This window comes from Podarcis pityusensis (genome assembly GCF_964106645.2).
Source record: "Podarcis pityusensis genome assembly, chromosome: 14".
Taxonomy (NCBI): domain Eukaryota; kingdom Metazoa; phylum Chordata; class Lepidosauria; order Squamata; family Lacertidae; genus Podarcis; species Podarcis pityusensis.
Window position 1 is genome coordinate 39,161,296 of NC_138039.1, and position 8,442 is coordinate 39,169,737.

An 8,442-nucleotide genomic window follows, 5' to 3' on the forward strand; every position below is an offset into this window, starting at 1 on the left:
TTAAAGCCCTAAATGGCCTTGGCCCAGTATATCTGAAGGAGCATTTCCACCCCCATCATTCAGCCTGGACACTGAGGTCCAGCGCCAAGGGCCTTCTGGCGGTTCCCTCCCTGTGAGAAGCGAGGTTACAGGGAACCAGGCAGAGGGCCTTCTTGGTAGTGGCACCCACTCTGTGGAACACCCTCCCATCAGATATCAACTAAATAAATAACTATCTGACGTTTAGAAGACATCTGAAGACAGCCCTGTTTAGGGAAGTTTTTAATGACTGATGTTTTAATGTATTTTTAATCTTTTGATGGAAGCAGCCCAGAGTGGCTGGTGAAACCTAGCTGGATGGGTGGGGTATAAATAAGGAATTGTTGTTGTTGTTGTTGTTGTTGTTGTTGTTGTTGTTGTTGGACTTGTCCCTGAGTCATCAGGCCTGGGAGCCAGCTGCGCTATTTCTCTTAAAGGGAAAACCCCTCTGCGAACAACCGCAGTGGCCAATAAATAGCAAATACTAAAAAGAAGTGGCTATAGTCTGTGTTGTGTTCCGTTTTCCTGCTGCGACACGAACCCACAGAAGTGTGCATGCCAGCATGTTAAAAGCAATCCTTGGGCTGCTCCAAGGCTCAGGATCTTTAGGTCAATTTATAGCTCTGTGGGAAATGCCTCTCCACCCACCCTGCCCTGCACCTCCAGCTCACCTCGATGCTAATTTTAATTGGCTTGTCAGGAGAGAGGCAGCGAAAGTTTCCGCTAGGTGAGAAGAGCAGAGGGTGGCGTGTAATTGCTGTCGCCACCTCTGCCGCTCTTGGGCACTGGGGATGGAGATGGAGATCGAGGAGGAGGAGGATTCCAATGACTCATTCTTTAATAATATTGATTGGAATAAAGCTGCCGCTGCAGCTTTGTAGGCAAAAGCAGGAAAGGTCTCCCAGCTTGACAGACTCAAAATCTCTTCCTCCTCCTTTGGAGCAGAGTTGCACCATTTCCTGACTTGTTGGAGAGAGAGAGAGAGAGAGAGAGAGAGAGATTGAGAGCTAGTTGTTGTGGGGTTTTCTTTTGCAGATGTGCGAATTGGGCTCTCCTACTGAAGGGGATGGCGCTGTGGGTTAAACCACAGAGCCTAGGGCTTGCCGATCAGAAGGTCGGCGGTTCGAATCCCCGCAACAGGGTGAGCTCCCGTTGCTCGGTCCCTGCTCCTGCCAACCTCAAAAGCATGTCAAAGTGCAAGTAGATAAAGAGGTACCGCTCCGGCGGGAAGGTAAACGGGGTTTCCGTGCGCTGCTCTGGTTCGCCAGAAGCGGCTTAGTCATGCTGGCCACATGACCCGGAAGCTGTACACCGGCTCCCTCGGCCAATAAAGCGAGATGAGCGCCGCAACCCGAGTCGGCCACGACTGGACCTAATGGTCAGGGGTCCCTTTACCTTTACCTGTACTGAATCCTCACCCTCGGGTGGGGGCAATGTGCTTGCCATTTGTCCGAACAGCTTGCACGCGTTGTCTGAGTGTGGATTATTGCTGCTGATTGTTTAACAAGAGGAGCAGGTCTCCAGGCCCCCAAGGAGTTTACCGTGTAAAACAGAGAGTGGAGGGAAACAGGGTGGGTGGCAAGGAGAGGAGCAGGCCGATGGAACGAGTGATCCGTGTAAGCAAATCACATTAACTCCATCTGCTTGCCAGCCTTGCTATAATTTGCATGGCACTTTGGTCCGTGAAGCGCATTTGTATTCTTTGTCATCTAAGACAGACATAATTCCCCATTTTTAATTACATGTGGGCAAATTGATAACACTACTTTTATACATGGTATAAGCCAGCTTGCAAGGATGATTTGGGGGGGGGGCAACGTTGCATGCGTGAGGTCGCAATGTCCCAAGGTCAGGAGGAGCCGGGGGCGGAGCCAAATGCAGTGGTTGTGCGGTTTTGATGGCTGGTACATCCTCCTTCTCCTCTTGGCGCTGCCACAAATGTAAGGCTACATCAACCCTCCTCTGTGGCAAGAGGAGCAGGAGCAGGAATCGCCTACTGAAGCAGTGGTGTGGTCAGCTCTGCCCCACGCTTTTTGGGTATTGGGGGGCATGGCCCCAGCCCCCCAAATATAGAGGGGCCCAAAAGGGCTCAGCCCCCTGGTGGCTTTCTAAGCTGCCATTTCATCATTTTACGTGGCCCCTGTTGCACCAGTGTTTTCCAGCAACGACAAAGGTGAGTCATTCCTAAAATCATAGTGGGCGTCTGCCAGGGAGCTCTGATCTCTCAGAATTCCCTTTGCCAACCTGCTGCCCTCCAGCTGTGCTGATTGGAGCTGATGAGAGTTGTAGTCCAAAACATCTGGAGGGGTAGCAGACTTGCAAAGGCTTCCCTAAGCACATGTACCTACGGGACCGCCTCTCCTGGTATGTCCCACGGAGGACCTTACAGTCTTCAAATAAAAACATCTTGAAGGTCCCAGGCCACAAAGAGGTTAGGCTGGCCTCAACCAGAGCCAGGGCTTTTTCGGCTGTGGCCCAGATCTGATGGAACGCTCTGTCACAAGAAACTAGGGCCCTGCAGGACTTGACATCTTTCCGCAGGGCCTGCGAGACAGAGCTGTTCCACCAGGCCTTTGGCCAAGGCACAGTCTGACCCCCTCTCTCTTTCTGTAATCCTCATAGAACTCTAGCCCAATGGTTGCCATTGACTCTGAATTGATTTTAGAGTGAATTGATTTTAGAATGTCTTTCAATTAATTGATTGTGATTTTATGTAAACTGTGTTATTTTTGGCTGCTCTGAGCCCGGCTTCAGCTGGGGGCGGGCGGGATATAAATAAATAAATTATTATTATTATTATTATTATTATTATTATTATTATTATTTCTTCCATACAGTTTGGGACCAGATTGCCTGAACCCTTATATAGCCAACTGATCACTGCGCTCTGCAGGTGACGCCACCGTCTTACCCAATGGAGAATGGTCCATTAGGGCAAGTGAGGCACTACCCGGCCATCCTCAGCCTCCTCTCAGCCAGCCCCCCCCCCACTTGCTTGTCTTCATACTTAAAACCAGTCCAGGAGGTGGCCCTGGCTCTCAGCTTCTTCCTCATCCTCAGTCTCAGTGTTACAGCAGGGATGGAAACAAAACTAGGATTGGTTGGTTCTGGCGCCACCTGCTGCTGGTCTCCAGACCTTCCCCCCTATCAAGTCAATGAGCACCAGCCACCACTGATCTTACCAGGAGGTCCATCCAGCCCAATGTGGGAATTGTGCCTCAAGTGTGATGGTTTCCACCCTTTGGAATTCCCTCAATGAGTATTAGACATGAAAAACATTCCCCTAAATATTAGAGAGGCGCCATCTCTGCTGTCTTTTTGGCGCCTACTGGAAATCTTCCTCTTCTAAAAAGCCTTTTAAATTGAGATCCGCATCTGTATTAGAATTATTTTATAATAGGTTTTTATTCTTTTATTCCTCATGGTTTGCCCTCCTTTGTGAGGAAAGACAGGATACAAATTTAACAGTAGACAAGTGTTTAGAAATACATTTTGTTCCCCATGCTTTATTTATTATTGAATTAAAGCTTTTATAGTCCCCCTTTCATCAATTCAGATACAACACATAAAAACAACCAATCAAATGATCATATAAACGACAACGTATCGTGAAATGAACCAAAGCAACTATAAAAACGACACAGCAGAAATTAACTTAGGAAAAAATTAAACGCCTGGGCAAATAAGCAAATCTTAACCCAAACTTTATATGGGAAATGCCAGTGTAAATCTGGAGTAAATCTGATAGGTTGAATCTATAGTGAAAGGGCTGTTGAGTATACACCTCAGGGAAGAATTTGAACCTAGACTTTTTTGAAAGCATATTCCATTGCATATGCAAAGATTCTCCACTGAAGTGTCTTTGCAACCCACAGAGCTCCATGTATGCAATGGAAGGAATTGCATAAATTGGAGTGAACCTCTCTGCTGCAGGGTTTTATTTGACAATACAGCACAGCTGTAATGTTTTGCTTGCGGTTTCATCTACTTTTCCTGTTTTACTTTTGAATTTGAACTCTTCCCTTTTAACTTTTTAATTTTCATTATGCTTGTTGTCGCTTGAATGGTACTTGGTTGAACTCTTCTCTGTAAGCTGCTTTGGGAGCCCCATTCCAGGGATGCAAAAAGCAAAGTAGACATGCATGAAATACAGCAAAAGCAGGGATGATCTCAGGCTGGTACACCAACCTCTTTGTGTGTGTCCTTAAATAGCATCGATCTGAGACCCAGCATGTGTATCATCACCATTTATCTAATTATAACTTCCAGCTTGTCTGCGATAGATGTTTGCACAGGGAACTGGTGAGACTGAGAGATGGAACGTGCTGCATTTTCTCTAATGGTGTGGAACAAAATAAGCACCTGTTCATCCACAACTCCCAAGTAATTCCCCCTTTTTACATCTTTGCTCTGTTGGCTAGCTCATCGGCTATTAATTTCGTACTTGCACTGGGGGGTTCCAGGGTAGGAAATGCATCAGCTTGCCCTGTGTGCTCCATCTCAATTATGCCTTTCCGCAAAACGATATGACCCTCCCCCTACTTTTTAGCAATATATTATTATGATGACGGGTGCTGTTGCTCGTTCACTGGAGATCTAAAGAGGAAAAAGCCAAATAAACAGGACTTCCTATGGAGAAGAGCCATAGCTCAGTGTTTTGCATCTGTAATGTTTCAGGTTCAGTCCAGGTAGGGCTAGGAGACTCTTGTCCAAAACTCTGAAGGGCAGCTGCCAGTAAGTGTAGACGATACTGAGCTAAATAATAATAATAATAATAATAATAATAATAATAATAATAATAATTTTTATTTATACCCCACCCTCCCCAGCCAAGGCCGGGCTCAGGGCAGCTAACAAGCAATAATAAAAAGACGTTGAATGAATACAACTTAAAAACAAGATTAAAATACAACATTAAAATATGGAAACATTAAAAGATTAAAATACAGCCTCATCACAGGAGGAGAAAGGAAAAAGAAAAAAGAAAGAGGGGGAGGGAATCAAATTGGCTCCAAGCCAAAGGCCAGGTGAAACAACTGTCTTACAGGCCCTGCGGAAAGAAATCAGATCCTGCAGGGCCTTGGTCTCATGAGGCAGAGCGTTCCACCAAGCCGGGGCCAGTGTTGAAAAGGCCCTGGCTCTGGTTGAAGCTAATCTAACTTCCTTAGGGCCCGGGACCACTAGGGTGTTGCTATTTATGGACCTTGAGGCTCTCCATGGGGCCTCAAGTATTTTTCGCTCTATAAGACGCACCCGACCATAAGACGCACCTAGTTTTAGAGAACAAGAAAAAAAATATTCTCTCCTTCTCCTCAGCACCTCTCCAGCAAAGCGGGAGGAGAAATGAAAGGGGCTCCATTTCTCCTCCCGCTTCGCTGAAGGGGCGCTGTGCAGAGAGGGAAAGCTGCACAGTGCCTCTCCAGCGAAGCAACGCGAAGCCTCCTGAGTGCAGCGGGAGTGCTCCCCCTGTGCTCAGGAGGCTTCGGACAGCTATCCCTGAAGCCAGGAGAGCAAGAGGGATCGGTGTGCACCAATCTCTCTTGCTCTCCTGGCTTCAGCGAAAGCTGTGCAGCCTGCATTCGCTCCATAAGACGCACACACATTTCCCCTTACTTTTTAGGAGGGAAAAAGTGCGTCTTATAGAGTGAAAAATACGGTATATAATGTCGCTCTCTACGCAGTAGCAAAGCTACATGCTCTGGCACCAGGGGCAGAGAGCAGGTGGGGACGTGGCTGGTGCGCATCCCATGGGGCATGGCGCACGTCCCATGGGCGTAGTGTGCGTCCTGGGGGTGTGGTGCGCTGCCTTTGAGAGCATGGTGCCCAGCGTGGTGAGGGGGAGTGGGCACGTATCCGGGGGGAAGGCCGCGATGGTACCCCCCTCCCCAATGGTGCTGGGGACGGTGAGCTCCCCCCGCCCCCCCCCCGCCAGTGTTTCTGTGTTCCTAAGCCAGTGGTGCCATTACCAACTCCTTTCCTAGCAGTGAATTTTAATATGCTGCCTGGTTCTATTTTAATCTCTCAGCTTCTATAAATTCAGCATTATTAATCTTTGCTGCTGTTCTTCTAGGAAAGTATATTAGGCACTCTGTCTTTGGTTCATTTAATTTGCTTTTGTTCGTAAACTCCACCAGAGGAAAGGAGAAACCATGGAAGGCAGGAGCCACAAATTTGTAGGTACAGTGGTACCTCGGGTTACAGACGCTTCAGGTTACAGACTCCGCTAACCCAGAAATAGTACCTCGGGTTAAGAACTTTGCTTCAGGATGAGAACAGAAATCGTGCTCCGGCAGCACGGCAGCAACAGGAGGCCCCATTAGCTAAAGTGGTGCTTCAGGTTAAGAACAGTTTCAGGTTAAGAATGGACCTCCGGGATGAATTAAATACTTAACCCGAGGTACCACTGTACAAGGATTGAGATCAGAAGTGGGGATTTTTCCCCCCAGCCTCAAGGCCACACTCCCTTCTGGGGGCCACAAGTGAATGGTGGGCAGGGGCACAGGAACAAATGTGAATGTTACCTTTATAAAGGAGGCTAGTTTCTACATACACTCAGGGCAGTGCTATTTTTCTAGAAAAAGAAGTGCCAGAACTTTAAATGCTTCCCTTTTTCTGTTATAATGGCAATGACGCCCACCTGATGGGTGAGGAACAGAGTTTTGGTGAGTTCTGGCTGAAAAAATGCCCTGACTCAGAGACACATTCAAGACAGGCAGAAGCTGAAGGAGCAGGGTCACTGAGGGGAGATTCTTGAGAGCCAGATAAGTCATGGAGGGTCACATTCTGCCCCTGCATCTGAGCTTCTGCACCCCTACTTTCACGCTCAGAGTTCTTCTTCACAAGACTTTCCCCATTCACTTCGAAGGAGGGACCAGTTCATAGCTGTCAACCATCCCTTATTTGGCGGGACAGTCCCTTATCCCAGCGCCGTGTCCCGCTGCTGTCCCTTATTGATGATGTCCCTTAAATTTCCCGGGTTTCAAAGGAAGCAGCTCCTCTCCCTGCCGGCCAGGGAGGAGGGAGGCTCCAACTATGTTGCTTGGCTGCGTTGCTCACCCAATAAGGAGTCTAAGAACGACTGGGGGGTGGAGCTTGCATGCCTTGGGCTGATCAAATCGGCCGCGTTGCCTGGGGACTCGCCTTTGCTCAGCGCTTCCCAGCGGAGAGGTGATGGTGGTTTTCCTTGCTGCATCCCCTTTGCTGGGTTGCTGCGCTGTGGGAACCACCGCTTGAGGCTTCGTTTGGCTGCTGGCTGGGCTTTCTGCCTTTGGCTCGGAGGGGCTCAGAAGTTGAACATACCTGTGTTCGGAAAATCCCTTATTTTGGCTGCTGATCCCTTATTTTTGAGGCTGCTGGTCCCTTATTTTCAAATCTGTAGGTTGACAGCTATGGACCAGTTCTGTGAAGGAAGTGAACAGGAAGCCTGTACGTATAAAGATAGTGAGCTTGTTTCAGTTAATGGCCATGGGTTAGGAACTTCCTAGTTGTTTCAAGGTTACCTGTGGAATACGCAGAGACGGTTTCAGGCAAGCCCTTCACAGGGACAGATTTAGGTTTGATAAGTACCTAAGCTACTGAAGGTAATGGGGCCCTTTATTTATCCAGCTGTCCTTTGTGAACAACAAATTGTTGCTGTTTTTTGAGTTGAATATATGCTATGTGGTAATTTATGGACCTAATAGGTATCTAAAGCCATCTGCACATAACAAAATATGTATCTTATCAAAGTACATCCAGGGTTTTTTTCCTTTAAGAGAGTAGGGCCCTAAGCTATAGCTTGTTTAGCTTATACATAAATCCCGCACTGCCTTCAGAGATATATTCTTCCAGAATTCTTCTGTCGAGGACAGTCAGGAGCAAAATCATGAGGTTGGAAGCAAACAGGGATGCCCAAAATTAAGGGAGTGGCTTTTATGTGTACAAGGGCTATGATAGTATATAATAGATTGGTGTGTGTACTTAGTATCTTGGGAAATGAGATTATTAGGATTGGGGAGACGTGGGCTGTGACATTAGGTATCCCTCTACATAGGCACCAATGCTGCTGTATGGGGGGACAGATCTGAGGGCCCCCCCCCCAATGTTGGGAGGAACTCAGCGTCTCTGCTCTACAGCGATGTTTTAGGAAGAAGAATAAAGTGAGCCATTTTACCTTTCTTTCTTTCTTTCTTTCTTTCTCGACACACAGACAAAAACAGTATAGCTAGAATGTGCCTTAAGTTCAGGCCTAGCAGCCAGTCTCAAACCTCACACTATTTCATTGCTGATTCCACTTTCCTCCTCTCTCAGTGGGCAAAGCTCACACTATTTTGAAACGTTCAGCTGGAGTTAAATTGCTAGTTCTATCTACTACTGCTTTTTTGTGATCACTTCCCATCCGAACTTCGGTGGAATTGTTGCTTTCTGTTTTCCATGACTTAATAC